Genomic DNA, 18,280 nt, shown 5'->3' with positions numbered 1-18,280 from the left:
GTCCACTTAAGTCTATCAAAGCAGACCTTCAAAATAAAACTAATGAAAACTGTGAGTTTTTTGCATGCAGGATCGGATCATCGGACACCCCCGTGTCCTGTACATCCCACCGACGAGAGAAAATGACAAGTTGACAACCGTCCTGACTAAACTTGGGAATCCTGCACCACCCAGATTCGGATAACGACCAAATAGCCTCCAAAAAGGGGGAATGCGATGCCTTTGTATGAACTTGATTCTAGGACTTGTCATTGCAGGAAAGAGAGAATCAGATTATAATCACCATCAGCCATTCAAGTGGGTCCTACGGGACCCCATAAGCAGTCGAGTGATAAAGGAGAATATAACAGCGGGTACCCCGACTTTTACATTTACAGTCAATGATTTATTTCCCGGACTGGGAAAATATAGATCTAAAGTGCCATGGGGGACGTATTGGTGCCCCAGTTCAAACTCAGGAAAAAGCTCTTGTAACTATCCAGGATATTATTTTTGTGGATATTGGGGATGTGAGACCACTGTAACGAGTGATAGATGGAAACCAGAAAGAGAGGACGAATTTCTGTGCGTAATGTGGGGGCCAGATAGGTGTGACCCTCCAAAATTTGGGCCTAGTGGCTATTATCTTCAATCGTCGATCAAAAAAAGTAACTGTACACATTTAAATGTGAGAATTCAAAACCCAGCTGACATGGGCTGGGCAGTGGGGAGAATGTGGTCAGTATTTATACACTCCGACAATACAGACCCGGGGGTAGCGATACAAATTATCAGGATTGTGCTACAAGCACCCCAAGCAATTGGCCCTAACCCGGTTCTTAACCCACAGACACCTATATATAATACTGAAAACAATATTAAAGATGCGACCCCCGACAACACCGAAGCTCCGAATACCTTAGAATTTGACCTGCCTCCTCTATGGAGGCTGATGAATGTAACGTATCAGATACTGAACTCTACTAATCCCGCCATGACAACAAACTGTTGGCTTTGTTATGACATAAGGCCCCCTCTTTATGAGGCAGTAGGTATACCCTATGAACCGGAACTCCTTAGGGGGCCCAACCCCATACATTGTGTGTGGAGCTCCGAGGACAACCCAGGAGTCACGATGCAACATGTATCAGGGCGGGGTAGATGTGTCGGCGAAATACCCCTTGAAAAAAGGCCTCTGTGTTTGAACGAGTCCACATCAGAAGAGCTATCGAAAGCTGATTGGCTAGTTCCTGTCAAAAACACCAAATGGATATGTTCAAAATCCGGAATTACCCCATGTGTATCTCTTAAACTGCTCAAAGGAAACCATGAATTTTGTATACAGGTAAGGATTATTCTGAGAATCGTATACCATCCTGAGGAATACGTATATACTCATCAAACCCTTCCAGCTTCGCATCATATCCAAAAGCGAGAACCCATCACCGCTCTGACTACAGCTACCTTGCTAGCCACAGGGGCCGCAGGGGCAGGAACAGGTATAGCCTCGTTAGTCGAACAGAACCAGAAGTTCCAGTCCCTCAGAATTGCAGTGGATGAGGATCTGGCTCGCATTGAACAATCGATCAGCGCTTTGGAAAAGTCACTGAGGTCGTTGTCCGAAGTAGTTTTACAAACTCGTAGAGGATTGGATCTCATGTTTTTACAACAAGGCGGGTTATGTGCGGCATCAGGAGAAGAATGTTGTGTGTACGCAGATCACACTGGGGTTGTCAGAGATACAATGGCCCAACTTAGAGAAAGGCTAGAAAAAAGAAAGAGAGACAGGGAAACCCAACAAGGGTGGCTTGAATCGTGGTTTGCCCGTTCACCGTGGTCAAGCACCCTGATATCTACCTTGGCAGGGCCGATTGCAGTGATCATCATGGCACTGATCTTTGGACCCTGTATACTGAATAAGCTCGTGTCATTTGTCAAGAGCCACCTAGAGAAAGTCGACGTTATGCTGGTAGAACGCCATCAACTGCTTTAACTTTTAAGTCCCATTTGGTATTACCCTTAGCTACCTCTAGCTTACCCTAATTCATACCTTGGTATTATCAATTACCCCTTACCTTCCACCTGACCACTGTGCCTTATGTTTTTTAATCAAGTTGATACAATATTCTTTTAATATTTTTACAAACCATAGAATATAAATTAAATTAAGATTTTGATTGTTATATTTTAGCTGATTCAATTATCCATAGGGAGGGGGGAAATGTAGGTAGTTAGGGCTTGGCGGTCGGAAGATGTCGCGCTGTACGGAAATATAGAGCCCCTCTCTGGATAGCCAATAGCGTTTAGCTTATGACGTAAGCAGACGGAAGGGACGTTGTAAACCCAAGCTCTATAATGTCGCGCCACTTATCAATAAACACCATTTTGCCATCCACCACATTGGTGTCTGTGAGCTGATGGACCGAGCGGCCTGGGGTTGGCCGCCGTGCCGTTCCTGAACCAGGTCACCGCGCGCCTGCGAAGGCAACAGGGGAATTGAGAGGATGTTAAAAGCCTTGAAAGGGCAACTTCTAAATGTACCATGACTGCGAAAAAAAAAAGCAGAGTGAAGAAGCATGAGTAATGCCTGAAGAAGTATCTTCACGTACCCTCAAAGACCTTTCCCAGGGCTGACAAAGCCCAGGGGATTACTGGCAAATAGACTTTTTCCAAGTTACTGCAGCAAAATGGGTATCAGTATCTTTTAATCATGAGAGATGCTTTTTCAGGCTGGCTGGAAGCTTTCCCTTGCCGCACCAATAAGAAGTATCATTAGTGTAAGTTCAGAGATAATACTGAGATTTGGGGTACCCATCGGACTTTCTTTGGGTGTTGGGGTCCACACTTGGTAGTAGGAGCCCTTCACCTTTTAGCTAAATAGAAGGGGTAAGATGGGATCTCCACACTCCATGGAGACCTCAATCAAGCGGGAAAGTAGAGAGAATGAAGCTAAGCCTGAAAGGACAGATGAGTAAAATTTGCCAAGAACCTCAGAGAGAGCAGTCAGATGCTTTTCCCTCAGCATTGCTACAGATACAGGATCCAGCGTAAACGGAAGGAGAGACTTTGGAAAGGATACATGGTAAACCTTGCCAGGTGACAGAAATGGCAGTGAATCCCAAAATAATAGAGGGGAAACATGGCTTAAAAGAGTATGTTCAGTCTCTAGGAAAGGTCCTGTCCTCTCTCCAGAGGTACGTCACTGTGAGCGCAGATCTGTCCCTGGACGTGCCTGTACATCACTACCAACCCGGAGATTGCGTGTATCTTAGAACGTGGTTGGATGAACCGTTGAAGAGAAGTGAAAGGACCTTTCCAGATTTTTCTCAGCACCTACGCTGCTGTCAGGCCTGAAGGAGTCACTCCATGGACGTGCCATAGCAGGGTTTAACCAGCCACATCACCAGAATGGACTGTCAAGCAACAAAAAACCTTTATGCTTGAAACTACCTCCAGAATCATGAAGTTCTAGGTTCAGGATCTTGCATTATTGCCAGACAGCATATAAGTGAATGACTGAAATGCGACCCCAGATAAGACTGGGCTGTCTACAGGGAAGCTGGAGTCTGCTACTTGCCTCTCCTTTGTAGATATATGTTGAAACCTGTTTTACAGATGTATAGAATTTGGCCTGTGATGTGGTATGCTAAATCCTCAGCTTGGGTGGGACCAGGAGGAGTCATGGACATGGAATGCTCATTTGAAAATGGTGGAAGCATCGATGAATGTTTTTAAGAAGAGTGATTGTTGGGTAGGTACCCGTTTCCCTGAATGTCCTCATGCAGGAATGCCTGTAGCTGGTATCCCCATCCCATTTGGGACTAGTGGGCATAACTTGTGGCTAAGACCAAAATACACTCATTGGAATGAGATTGACCTCCAGACCCGGGCAATACTGAATCCACACTCAGTGTGAAGTGTGTTACTAAAATGAAGCCAAGACACACCAAAATGGAACTCTGCTCTTTGTGGGGCCCTACCCACATTGTGATTGCTCAATGCAATTCATGAAGCTGTCAGAACTAACTAGCAGTAGGTACTGGAACGTTCCACTGGGCACTGGGTGGTGCTGGATATGTGCCAGTGCAGCACAAAAAGCGTTACCACCAAGATGGCTGGGTAGATGCACCACCAAGATGGTGGGATATTTCCTGATATGACTGACTGAGACACTGGACAACAGTCGGTGGTGAACAACTTACCTGCGGAGATACAGGCGGAATCAACCACCCTTTACAGAGAGACCCACTGGTGTTACCGAAATCTCGGAATGAAGAACTTATCGACACCAATGTGATGTAGATAAGCAGACACTTCTTTATTGACGGCTGGGTGCGTGAGTGAGTCCTCTCATGATCAACGCACGCCAGGTCCCAAAAACAGATTCCATATATTGAACTTATTCATACATATTCATTAATTATTCATGCATAATCATTACATTTCCCTGAAATCATTAACATATTATCCTCCCATATCCGATTCTGCGCAATAAAGCTTAGAAAGGTCCAGAAATGGGTCTGGGGTACGATTTGGGTAGGTGGTATATGAGTCGGTGGTCGCGATCTCCCCCTGCCGGAATTACCTTTTACTAAAGTTCACGGTTTCTTGGCAGGTAACTACAAGCTGTTCCAGTCGACTCTCCCCAGTTCCCATTAATCCTACATTCTGACATCTCAATATACTTTCTTTATACAGAAGACTAGTTAGATACAAAGAAACCTTTCAAACTCTAAATTATTACTTAAGCTTCAACAATGATTCCAACCCATTCTTCTGGGCTTAGTACAAAATGTATAAAGGGTCTCACAACTACTTTTACTAAATAATCATAACTTTCTTCAACATATTTTTATCTTCCTATATTTCTATTCTATAAAATAACTCTATAAAATCAGATAATCAAACCAATAAAATCAATTGATCTCAACTCTTTAACAAATCGACAACATTTCCCCCCTTTGAAAGTGTTGAAAATCATTATTTCAATACTTTCACACTATTTACATGTCATTTGTTTCAACATATTTTGGTGGTGATGGGCTGTATCTTGGTGGACTAGTAGGCACTTCTCTCATAATCATACGATTGACAGCAATCCTATTGATAAACTGTTTTTTCAAACATGCATATACTAACATGATCATCAAAAAGACAATCAATAACAAAAACAAAGTTTTGATTATGGATTGTATCCAAGAGCTCAAGTTCCATCCTAATTTATTAAAAATTTTAGCAAGCCAATCTTCTGACATATCCTTTTGAATATTTTCAGTTTCTTTTTCAATTTTTCCCAATAGGTCCAGATCATGTTCCACATCCTGAGTGACATTTGGAATGTGGATACAACAGTGGTCCAGTTTATCCTTGAGATATCCACATACTCCATGTTCTTTAAGTAGGAGCATATCTAGTGCCATTCTATTTTGTAAAGTCATTCTGGAAGTCGCTTGTAATTGCATGTTCAATTCCTTAAACCCCTTTTTAGTAACGTTTGCCAATTTTTCCACTTGACCAGTTAACTTATAAAGCCACGCTCTGTTCCTATATGATGCTATAGGATTTAAAAGTGATTCAAGTGCCCAACCAATTTTCACTCCTGTAGAGGGTTCATTCCAATTATCATCATTTGTCTCGGATCTCTTTGTTCGTTTTAGTTCTAAATTTTCTAGGGATCCTTTAAATGGCGATTTCGTCCAAATCGGACACAATGTTGGCATGCCTAAGGTAATTTGTTTCACTTTACCATCTAATGGTAAATGAGTTGTCCAGGTTCCATCACTCAATGCCCAAATTAAATGTCCAGGACTTCGAATAGTAGATTTTCTACAACTAAACAAAGTTCCTCTTCTGACTGTAAAAGTGCTGGTTAAATTGAGAGTGTTCTTAAGACCTCGACAAAAACAACCATATTTCAAAGCAGCGGCCAGCGGAGGAATTCTTTGAATTACTAAGTCTGCATTACTGCAATCATACACTTTTTCACATTTCCACCATGGCACTATTTTATCTTCCTTCTCTCCTAATGAAGTTGACCTGTCGTTGACCCAGGGTAATACTGAAAAAACTTTTCCTTCCCATGTAAAACACCAAGGAGTTTCTGCCATATACTGAAAATGGGAATATAAGGTCATAGACCAAACTGAATCCCAAACTATTTCCTTTTCCTGTAGGGTTTGGTTCTTTTTCTCACATTTTGTCTCAGTTACCCATACACTGGTGTTTGTTGTAGCCATTTTAGGATAATAACACCATCCTTTGTTCCCTACATCTCCCTCTAATCCTGGTTTAGCTACAAATCGTCCTTTACATTCCCACATAGTTGAATATACTGGTGATTCTTCTCCAACTTTAACCTTTTGCAATTCCCAAGTTTCTCTAGGTTCTTGTTTACAATCCACAGTCTCATTTCCATATTCCAATTTAGTCAAGTTCATGGTTAAGATTCCCCATGGAATAGATTCACCTACTGCCCTCGGTATTGGCAAACAAGCAGTGATCTGCGTGATGTTTTGTAAATTGGCAAATTCTTTAATCAATCCTACCATCAGATTTTCCTCAGTCGTTTGTTTGGGAATTTCAATTACTTGTTCTGTCTCTATTTGCCTTTTGTTCCTGTCCACCAAGTCAGCCCATGATCCTGTCAACATATTCAACCAACATAAAATCCACAAAACAATTATGATCTGATACAAAAAATTAGACATGTTTCAAAGTCAATTTTAAAGTCTTTGGGTCACGGTTGATAATCTTCCATGGAATAGGTGCTTTCTTCACTCGAGTATAATGGATCCAAGCCTCCGACTCTGCTATTTTGATAGCTGTAAAAGTGGTTAACAGTACTTGGAAAGGTCCTTTCCAACGTTCCTGCAAAGGTTCAGAGGTCCAGGTCTTCACATAGACATAATCTCCTGGTTGAAAATCATGCACTGAATTTTCCAGGGATAAAGGTCTATTCCAAATTACTGCTCGCCGAGTTACAGCCAAAGTTTTTCCTAGAGAAAGCAAATAGTTATATACATCCTGCTTTCCTTTTACATGTATATTTGGATTTGGTTCTGGAGATTCATATGGTTTTCCATATAACAATTCATAAGGACTGACTGAGGTTCCACTCTTTGGCTGTACCCTAATGCGTAATAATGCCAATGGAAGTGCCTGAGGCCACTTTAAACTAGTTTCTTGACAAATCTTGCTTATTTGTCGTTTCAAAGTTTGATTCATTCTTTCCACTTTCCCACTAGACTGTGGTCTCCAAGAGGCATGTAAATCCCAATTAATACCTAATGCTTTGCTAACACTTTGAACTACTTCAGCAACAAAGTGTGGACCTCTGTCAAAAGAAATTCCAATAGGAACTCCAAATCTCGGAATTATTTCCTGTAATAACCACTTCACCACTTCTTTTGCTTGTGTGGTGCGACAGGGAAGGGCTTCTGGCCATCCTGTAAAAGTATCAACCCCTACCAGAATGTACCGATACCCATTTTGTCTGGGTAATTCTGAAAAATCTACTTGCCAATAATCTCCAGGTTCTACACCAGATTTCAGTCTACCCATTTGAACCTTTTTCTTAATCATTGGATTATTTTTCAAACATACCTCACACTTTGCAGTTATCATTTTAGCTATTCCCAACATTTTAACTGATACCACTTGTTTTCGTAAAGATGTTACTAAAGCTTCTGCCCCCCAATGACATTCTTGGTGTTTTACTTGAATTATCTCTCTCATTAAAAGAGGGGGAATTACTACTTGTCCACTAGGAGTTATCCACCATCCAGCTAAGTTTTTCTTAGCATTTAATAACTGACCTAATTTGTCATCTTCCTCTGAATATTTCGGTTTTTCCCTAGGAAGGGTTACTGTTTTAGAAGGAATTATTGCCATTTGTGATATTTGTCTCTTTGCTACCTTCTTTGCTGTTTTATCAGCTAAATTATTTCCAATTATTATTTTTGTATTTCCAATCTGATGTGCTTTACAGTGCATGATTGCTACTTGATCTGGTTTTTGAACTGCTTGCAATAATTGTAAAATTTCCGTTTGATGCTTAATGTTTGATCCTTGAGAGGACAATAACCCTCTCTCTTTCCACAAGGCTCCATGGACATGCACTACCCCAAAGGCATATTTTGAGTCAGTCCAGATATTTACTTTCTTGTCTTTGCTAAGCTCTAAGGCCCGGATTAGAGCGATGAGTTCTGCTTTTTGTGCTGATGTGGTACTCGCCAATGTTCCTGCTTCTACAACTCTGGTGTCTGTTGTTACCGCATATCCGGCATATCGGACTCCTTGCTCCATAAAGCTGCTTCCGTCAGTATACAATTCCCAGTCTGGTTGCTCCAATGGTACATCTTTCCAATCCTCACGACTGGAATAAACATACTCGATGGTAGCCAAACAATCATGTTCTAGTTGTCCTTCTTCCTGTACAGAACTTAAAAATACTGCAGGATTTACCAGGTTAGTCGTTTTTAGAATCACATCATTTTGTTCAGTCAATACCACCTGGTACTTCATCATTCGGCTGGGAGACAGCCAATGTCCCCCCTTCTGTTCTAGGACAGTTATCACCATGTGTGGGACATAGACTGTTATTGTTCTTCCCAAAGTCAATTTCCGAGCTTCTTGTATGAGCATTACTGTTGCGGCTACTGCTCGAAGGCAGTTTGGCCACCCTTTACTCACTGTGTCCAGTTGTTTAGAGAAGTATCCGACTGGTCGTTTCCAGCTTCCCATCTTCTGGGTTAGTACTCCCAGTGCCAGGTGTTGCCTTTCATGAACAAACAACTGAAAATCTTTGGTTAGATCCGGCAGTCCCAAAGCAGGTGCAGACATTAAGGCACGTTTCAATTCTACAAAACCCTTTTGTTGTTGTGGGCCCCATACAAAGGGAGAGTTCTTTTGGGCCTCGTACAGTGGTTTAGCTATTAGCCCATAGTTCATAATCCAAAGGCGACACCACCCAGTCATTCCCAAAAATGCTCTGAGTTCATGAATATTTCTCGGCTCAGGTATACCACAAATAGCTTCTTTGCGATCTTTTCCTAATTGCCGTTGTCCTTTTGAAATCTCAAAGCCCAGATATATCACAGTCTGGCAGGCTATCTGGGCTTTCTTCCTGGATACCTTATACCCATTTAGTCCCAGGAAATTCAAGAGGTCAATAGTCACCCGTATACAAGTAAATCTTTCTTCTGTAGCAATCAGTATGTCATCCACATATTGTAAGAGTAAATGCCCAGGTCTTGATTTATCCTGTTTCCAGATTTCAAGTTCTTTAGCTGATTGATTTCCAAAAATAGTTGGACTGTTTTTAAATCCTTGGGGTAATCTAGTCCATGTCAACTGCATCTTTCGCCCGGTTTGAGGATTTTCCCATTCAAAAGCAAACAGTTTTCTGCTTTCTTTTTCAAAAGGTATACAAAAAAAAGCATCTTTTAGATCAAGCACTGTAAACCATTGATAAGTGTCCCTTAATGCTGTTAACAGTGTATAAGGGTTTGCTACTACAGGATAAATATCCTTAACTGTTATAAATTGAGACCGCAATGGATCATAATCCAATTAAAATTTTATTAATTATAGCAAGTAGAATATGAGCAAAACAGCGCTGGACGACAGGGGAGTCTGCGCTCCGCCAACTGCCGTACTGAGCAGTTCAAACAGTCCCTTTTTATACATCTTTACTTCCGTGTTCATGAGGTAGTGGAGTCATGCTTCAGTTGTTGTTAGGGGGTCGTTTTCTGCCTCCTGGTGGTCTTCCTCCTTTGTCCCATAGTTGACCCCTCACTCATATGTCCTTATATGGGGTTGTTTGCCCTGTTTCTGTCGGTTCCTGGACATCTGGTGGTTATCTTATCTTGCACCAGCGGTGTCTGGTTTAGTTTGTGTATTGCGGTTATCTTATCTTGCACCAGCGGTGTCTGGTTTAGTTTGTGTATTGTGGTTATCTTATCTTACACCAGCGGTGTCTGGTAGCTGTTTGCATAAGCGTTTTCATATCTTTTGTTGCCTGAACTTTACATTGAGCTTAACATAAATCTTAATAAACAATACCCTAGTCCATAGTTTCTCACAATCCCCCCTTTTTCTTTTTATCCTATTATTGTTTATTAGACGCTACTTTCATTCTCGGCACTGCAAGCAAACCTTTTTCCACAATCCCAACATTTATCATAACACTCACAAGGTAATACCTCACAATTACAATAGGCATAGTTCTCACATGGCATAACGCATTCACAACAATCTTCATCCTCATTAATAGATACACTCTTATATTTTGCCCCAGACCTCGTAGTTAGAATAAGCAATTTAGCTATGTCAAACCGTTCTTTAATAAAATGTAAAATATAGCGTAATATACAAGGCCCAAATATAAGTCCCAGAATCAACATAATAAGCGGTCCTGCTAAAGCAGACAACAAAGTGGTTAGCCAAGGTGAAACATTAAACCAGTTTTCATACCATGACCTGCCCGCCTCACGATTTTTCTTACGTTGATCTAACCTTTTCCGGAGTTCAGACATGGTGTCCTGGACTACTCCCGTATGGTCAGCAAAAGAACAACATTCTTCATTGAGAGCTACACATAACCCTCCTTCCTTTAAGAACAGTAGATCTAATCCTCTTCTATTTTGCAGCACTACTTCTGATAAAGACTTTACTGAATTGGCTAAATTTTGGATAGATTGTTCTATTTTTGCTAAATCCTCATCTACAGCCATCTGCAAAATTTGTAATTCCTGACCTTTTACTAGGGAGGCTATGCCTGTACCTGCTCCACCTCCGCCCGCTATCAGCAGTGTAGCTAGGGTTACCACTGTAACTGGCTCTCATTTTTGTCTATCCAGGTCTCCTTCAAAGTGGCGTAACACCTCCTCAGAGGTGTGATAGATCAGACGAGGAACAATAATCACCTGTACACAAAACTGAGATTGATTAAACACGTTTAGGGATAGGCAAGGCGTTACTCCGATGTCTGAACAAACCCATTTAGCTCCTGGTGTCGGGATAGCCCATTTGTCATTTTGATTCTTGTGTTTCTCTATATTGGTGTTAGTGATTGTTTGATTACACAAAGGCTGATATTTTTCGGGCACTGTACCTATACATTTTCCTTGACCTGTTACCAATTGAATAGTAATTCCTTGCGTATGGTTCTTCTGGTCATCCCAGGGGCATTCTTGTGGGTTTGAACCACTAGACCATTGAATCCTATCTGGTATTCCGATTGCCTCAAAATATGGTGGTCTAACATTGTAACATAACCAGCATTCCTTAGTTAAATTTGGTTTGCTTTCATTAAGGGTACGATAAGAGGCTTGCATTAAATCCCATAAGGGGTCTTTGGATTCTGACACTCCTGAATCCCTAACTAAAGAGGACTCAGTCACCGTGTCATTAGTTGTTCTATCTGTTACTGATAGGGAGTTTGGACGAGTGGTTGTAACACTTGTGGGGACAATCTTTTTCTTAGGGAAAGTGGGTGAATTCAATACTTTATTCGGCCCAACAGGGAGTGAATCATGTGGTATTTTAATTTTTCTTATGAGAAAGTGCCCTCCCCAATCTTTAGGAATTCCTGCATAGACACATATTCCCCATGTTCGTCCTACTAACCATTCGTCTTCTAGGGGATGCAATATTTGAAATTTGATGCGGGTACAGACTTTCTTGTTACGTGGAGCTACATAATCCACGTCACGCAGACCTGTAAGATCTACACCTGTTTGTTCAGGTACACATCCGTTAGGAGTCCAGGTTGCTTTTATATATTTATCAGGAGCCTTTACTGTCCAGCCCGAGGCTATTGTCTCACATCCCCAATAACCACAATAATAGTGTCCGGGATAATGACAGTAAGGCTGTCCAGAGGCCGGGCATAAATAAAATGGAGGTCCTTTTTCACAAGGTATTGGTACTAAATCACAAAGTTTCACTACGAATTCAGGTGGCCCTGGGTTGCTAAAAGTGGCTATTGTTTTCGTTCCTTCCCAAGATATTAGTTCCCACTTAAATGGTTCATGTGGGTTTCCCCCTTTTGCCTGGGTTATTATCAATAGCACAATTAACGGTATACCAGGAAAAAGGGTGTTTGTTAATTCTGCCAATTTAAGTATATTCTTACCAGTCCTGGGGAAGTTCGGCCATGGCTGCTTTTGCATCCCATTTTTCTGCCTCTTTTCTCCACGGTTTGTTTCTCCTCTGCCTCGCCCGTCGACTCGGTTGCTTCGAGCCACGGGGTGTACCATCTTCTCGGCAGCAAGGGAATTTATCAGGAGAACAGCTGTTTCGGGCTTTCTGCCTGTTTACATAGGCTTCCCACTTTGCAGCTTTAATTAATGGGGCCAAGCAAGACACGGTTAGTACTTCCCTCCTGCACTTTATAACTAAAATTTCAGCTACAAAGGGGACTGGTTCGTTGGAGTGGTAACAATAATATTGAGGGTTTATTCCTTTAGCAAAAATTTCCCACCATTCTTGGGATTCCCGAATAATTTCTTGTTTAGACTCTAATTGTTTTAGTCTCCACTCAGTGAGAGTTCTTTGGATTTTTCCAACACTGTGTGCAAACTCCTGCCGGAGGGTATCCGAATTCACAGTGTGTCCACCATTTATCCTGGCATACCTTACATTTAAAACAAGCAAATGGATAACAATTGCAGTTCAAATTATTACACCTAAATCGTATATCCAAAATGCATGTATCATTCACATCAGCATATTTTCTATATTCAATATTGTGTGGCTGCATGAGCTTAGCAATTACACTTCTTACACTTCCATATATAATAGATAAAAAGCGAGATAACTATAGCAAATGTAAACAACAATACACACTTTATACCAAAAGGTAATGCGTCAAAATAATCAAGTAAAATCTCTATCATAACTTTATCTTCTCAATGTTATCTTGGTGTCACCTGGTGTACTGATTACTTTCCAGTGGGGTCTCATCGCTGGGCCTTTAATGCGACTGGCATGAGTCCATCCACGCTCAGCAGTCCGGAGAGCCGTTTCTGTTGTAAGCAGAACAAGATAAGGTCCCTCCCAATTGGGTTTTAGGGTTTTTTCCTTCCATACTTTAATCAATATCCAATCCCCAGGTTTAACATTGTGAATTTTTAAGTCCAACGGGGGTCGTTGCACAATCAGTCCGTGTTCCCAAAGCTTGTTACGATGTTCTGCTAATTGTAAAACATATTCATTAATCGCACGGTCTCGAATTAAAATATTTGTTTGTGGGCTTTCAATTCTATAGGGCATTCCATACACCATTTCAAATGCTGATATTCCCACATCCGCTCGGGGTCTAGTTCTGAGAATTAATAGTGCCATGGGTAGGCACTTAATCCATGATAATTTGGTTTCTATCATTAATTTAGTCAAAATAGTTTTGATTTCTCCATTCATCCTTTCAACTTTTCCCGAACTTTGTGGATGCCATGGCGTATGGTATTCCCACTTAATACCCAAGCTTTCTGTTAGATCTCTAACAATTTTTGACACAAAGTGTGTTCCTCTGTCCGAGTCGATTACTTCAGGTACTCCATATCGAGGTATAATGTGTTCAAGTAACACTTTAGTAACTTGGTTAGCAGTTGCCTTGGAGGTAGTAAAAGCCTCAACATAATGTGTTAAATGATCTACCATTACTAATAAATATTTGTAACGCCCTACCCTGGGTAATTCAGTAAAATCCACTTGTATGTGTGAGAAAGGTCTGTATGCTGGGGAACGTCCTCCAAGAGGTTTTTGTCTCATATTGTTTCGATTAACCTTTTGACAGGTCTCGCAGGCTGCCGTGACTGTCTTTGCTATGTTATATACGCCTAAACAGGCAAACTGTTGATTGAAATGATCAACTAACGCCTGGGTTCCCCAGTGTGTTTTACTGTGTATTTTTGAAAATATTTCGAGTGCTATGCCCTTCGGCAAGACTTCTCTCCCATCTGGCAATATGTACTTACCATTCTGTTCCTTAGCTCCCATTTGTTCTAGTTTTTCCTTTTCTGCAGACTCAAAACTCAAATTTTTACTAACAGATATTTGTTGCATAGTCAAAATCGTACTATAATTGCCTGCCACTTGTTTTGCTTCTGTATCAGCTGCATTATTTTCTCTAACTTGGTAACTTGTACCTCGCTGGTGTCCCTTTATATGTACAACTGCTATTTTATTCGGCATTTTCAATGCCCCCAGAACTCGCCGAATTAATTCCGGGTGTATCAGTTCTTTTCCCTGTGAGTTAACAAATCCTCTTTCCTCCCATATTTTTCCAAAGGTATGTACCACTCCAAACGCATAGCGTGAGTCTGTATATATAGTTCCATCCTTTCCCTTCAGTGACACTAATGCTTTCCACAATGCATACAGCTCACAGGCTTGAGCCGACCAGCTGGCACTCAGGGGGCCCGATTCTATTGTCTTAAATTCTCCTTTCTCTAACTTAACGATAGCATATCCAGACAATCGTTTACCTTCCACTATTCGTGATGACCCATCTATAAATAGTACTTCTCCACATTGTAGTTCTTCTTCTTCTAAGTCTGGCCTAATACGTGTCTGTTGTTCAATTGTTTGAAAACAATTGTGCAATAGTTCATTACCTTCTCCTGGGTACAAAAATTCAGCGGGGTTAACTGCTCCAATAGTTTTCAAAGATAGTTTAGGGGATTCTATAAGTATTCCCTCATACTTTAGTAGTCGGCTATCTGGAAGCCATTTTTCTGCTTTTTGTTGAAGCACCCCCCTTATATTATGAGGTGCATATAGGACAACTTCTCCATTAAAGGTAATACGATTCGTTTCTTCAAGTAATAAGGCAGCAGCAACAATGATTTGTAAACAACTCGGCCAACCCCTGCTCACAGGGTCCAACAGCTTTGATAAGTATGCCACCGGTTTCTTTTGTCCGGCCCATTCCTGAGTTAATACTCCAAATGCCGTTCCTTCATGTATGTTAACGAATAAATGGAATGGCCGCTTTAAATCTGGGAGGCTTAAAACCGGTGCTTGACTTAGCTCCCTTTTAAGACTGGCAAACTGCTCTTGATCCTGAGGGGTCCACTTGGGTATTTTGTCTTTAGACAGTTGTTCATATAAGAATTTAACTTTAAAGCTGTAGTTCTCTATCCATTGCCTACAATACCCAAATAGCCCTAATGCCTGCCGAATTTGCCTCTTAGTGACAGGCATAGGTAATTCCAGAATTCCTTTAATGCGCTCTGGATCCAATATCTTCTTGCCGTTAAACAAATAATGCCCCAAATATTTCACTTTTTCCTCCACAAATTGTAACTTTTCTTGTGATACCCGTAGGCCCTTTTGTGCAAGAAAGTTTAGGAGTCGAATGCTTTCTTTTCTTACATCCTCCTTATTATTCCCTGCTATGAGCAGATCATCTACATACTGTAACAGCACGTTTCCCGTTTGTACCTGGTATTCTTTTAAGAGCTCTTCCAGGGCCTGTCCAAACAGATTAGGGGGCTCAGTGAACCCTTGGGGAAGCACGGTCCATCTCAATTGCTGTCTACGGCCTGTCTCTATGTCTTCCCATTCAAAGGCAAAATAATCACAGCATTCTTCTGCCAGTGGACAGGCCCAAAAGGCATCCTTTAAATCAGCCACACTATACCAGGAGTTATGGGGTCCTAGCTTGCTTAGCAGTGTGTATGGATTTGCTACTACAGGGAACCGGGTGATAGTTCTTTTGTTTATTTCCCTTAAATCATGTACGAGCCGATATTTCCCATTTGGTTTCTTTACAGGCAGAATGGGAGTGTTAAAGGGTGACATACAAGGCTCTAAGATTCCTTGTGCTAACAATCGATCAATTTCTGGTTTTAATCCCCTCCGTCCTTCTAGGGATATGGGATATTGCGTTACCCTCACAGGTATGTGGGGTTCGGAAATTTGGATTTTAATCGGTGGGATTTCCAGTCTACTAATTGTGTCCGGAGAGTACCAGACATCGGGGTTAATTTGTTTTTGATCATCCACGGTCAAAGGATAAGCAGACACTGTTAGCTCTTGATTTTTCACTTTAATTTCTAATTGCAATTCAACAATTAAATCTCGTCCTAACAGATTAAATTCTGCTTCAGGGACGAGCAAGAGTTCACCCATTCCAAATTTATTTTCAGTTTCGAATACCACATTTTTGATTTTGCTTACTTTAAAGGGTTCTCCTTTTGCCCCAATTACTTGTACTTTTTCAGGGGAAACTTTACATCCCTCAGGTATTTGCTTAATAGTTGATTTCTCAGCCCCAGTGTTTACTAAAAAGGTGAACTCTTGTTTATGGGGACCTATTTTTAATTTTATCAAGGGCTCATGATGACTCCGGTCCCCTAAGATATAAAGCCCCTGACTCTCCTATTCCGTTTTCAATATTTCCTCATCCCTGATCCTTTCTCTGCAATTCTTTTTTATATGTCCCTTCTTTCCACAGTAAAAACAACATCTCTGTTCCTTCTTTACTACTACGTTCCCTTGTTTCGTTCCAGCAGATCTGTGTTCACCAGTCCGCCCTTTGTGATCCTCTCTGACCGCTGCTACCATCATTTTTACTTGTCGCTTGTTGCTCTCTTCTTCCCGCCTTACGTAGACTTTCTGAGCTTCCCTCAATAATTCATCCAACCCTCTATTCTGCCAGTCTTCTAACTTTTCAATCTTCTTTCTGATATCTTCCCATGATTTTGCCACAAACTGAGTTTTGAGGAGCGCTTGCCCTAAAGGGTCGTCTGGATTTACCCCAGAGTACAGCTGAAGGGCTTTTCTCAGTCATTCCAGCCACTCAGTAGGGCTCTCATCTTTCTTTTGCATTTCATTAAATGCTTTATTGATATTCTGGCCACGGGGTACTGCTTCTCTAATCCCCTGAATTACTATAGTTCTCAGGTCCTGCATATGAGTTCTATGCGCCGGATCCTGATTATCCCAATTAGGTCTTTGGAGTGGCCATTTAATATCTGCTTGGGTTCCCTGGGCATGCTGAGCATCCCACAGTCTCATTCCTGCTCGCCTAATCATATCTCTTTCCTCGGTAGTAAATAATTGACCAAGGATAGATTGCATCTCACCCCAAGTATAAAGGTTTGGTCCCAGAAATTGATCTAATCTTTCTGCCACTCCGAGTGGGTCCTCAATTAAGTTTCCCATCTCGGTCCTTTTAAAATCTCGTAGGTCAGCCGAGTTTAGGGGTACGGAAATATATCCTATCACAGGTTGAGGTCCCCCCATGGGTATTTCCCTTAGGGGGTACATCTGAGCTGCCCCTTTTTGACTTCTAGTTACGCGTCTAGGAGGAGGGGGAGACCCTTGTTCCGACTCTGGTGGGGGAGTGGGCGCTCTGGGGACCTCTGAAGAGGCTGCGGGAGCAGGAGGAGGAGCGTAAGGAGGGGGGGTTAGAAGGGTTTTGTCTAACTCTTCCTTCTTTTTCTTTTGCTTAGTTTTTATTTCATTCAGCGGGTAAAGTCTAGCTCCCGGTCTTTCTAGCCACACTTCCGCATATTGACTCTCCTCCGGGTTAAGGGGTTTTTTATTATTAACCCAGAGGTTTAATTGCTGTCTTACCCACTCTTCTTCTGACCCATAGACTGGCCAAAAGACATTTTTAGAAATCTTCTTCCCTCCCCATATCTTAGTACAATATTCTATCATTTTCTGCTTATCTTTCCCTAGGGTTCCAGGGAAATATCTCCAGTTGTCTAAGATATATGCCAGAGGGGTATTCTTAGGTACAGTGGGTACCCTTCCCATGGGATTCGAAGGCTTGCTGCCCTTCGCCCCCATCTTCTGGAATATCCACAAACATACACTCACTCGCTCCCCTTGTTCCTGGCCCAGTCCCTCGTGGGAGATGGGAGACACAGTACTTAAGAGTCCGCACTCGCTTGGTTCAGTATATCGAACCTCTCACTCGTTATATTCCAGGAAACCCAATCCCGCCCGAACGGCAAACCCTGCAAACAAATTCGCAATATACTTACGCGTCCTGCGTCTTCGTCCGGACTCCCGTGCACAGAATTTTTATGGGATTTTACAGGTTTCTCCTTTGCTCATTATTCTAGAATTTAGGTTCGTCGGTAAGGTTGGAGTAAGCTGTTGGTCGCGGGGCCGCGAAATGTCGCGGGGCGCCTCCCCGGAGGACCAAAGCCCACTGTTCCTTATCCGAGTCACGGCACCAGAAATTGTTATAAATTGAGACCGCAACGGATCATAATCCAATTAAAATTTTATTAATTATAGCAAGTAGAATATGAGCAAAACAGCGCTGGACGACAGGGGA

At 41.8% G+C, this 18,280-nt stretch overlaps 1 long non-coding RNA gene across 1 annotated transcript; it reads right to left on the bottom strand.

Annotated features, from left to right (window-relative positions):
• Positions 1–12,444: 12,444 nt before the first annotated feature.
• On the bottom strand, positions 12,445–17,975 carry LOC308057215. Its single transcript, XR_013925181.1, has 2 exons — positions 13,959–17,975; positions 12,445–13,007 (listed from the first exon to the last, which is right to left on the bottom strand). It is a non-coding gene; the product is annotated as an uncharacterized lncRNA (long non-coding RNA).
• Positions 17,976–18,280: the final 305 nt, after the last annotated feature.

This window comes from Falco punctatus, assembly GCF_963210335.1.
Source record: "Falco punctatus genome assembly, contig: scaffold_40, whole genome shotgun sequence".
Taxonomy (NCBI): Eukaryota; Metazoa; Chordata; class Aves; order Falconiformes; family Falconidae; genus Falco; species Falco punctatus.
The sequence above is the reverse complement of the archived record's forward strand: the minus strand, read 5'-3'. Positions and strand labels throughout refer to the sequence as shown.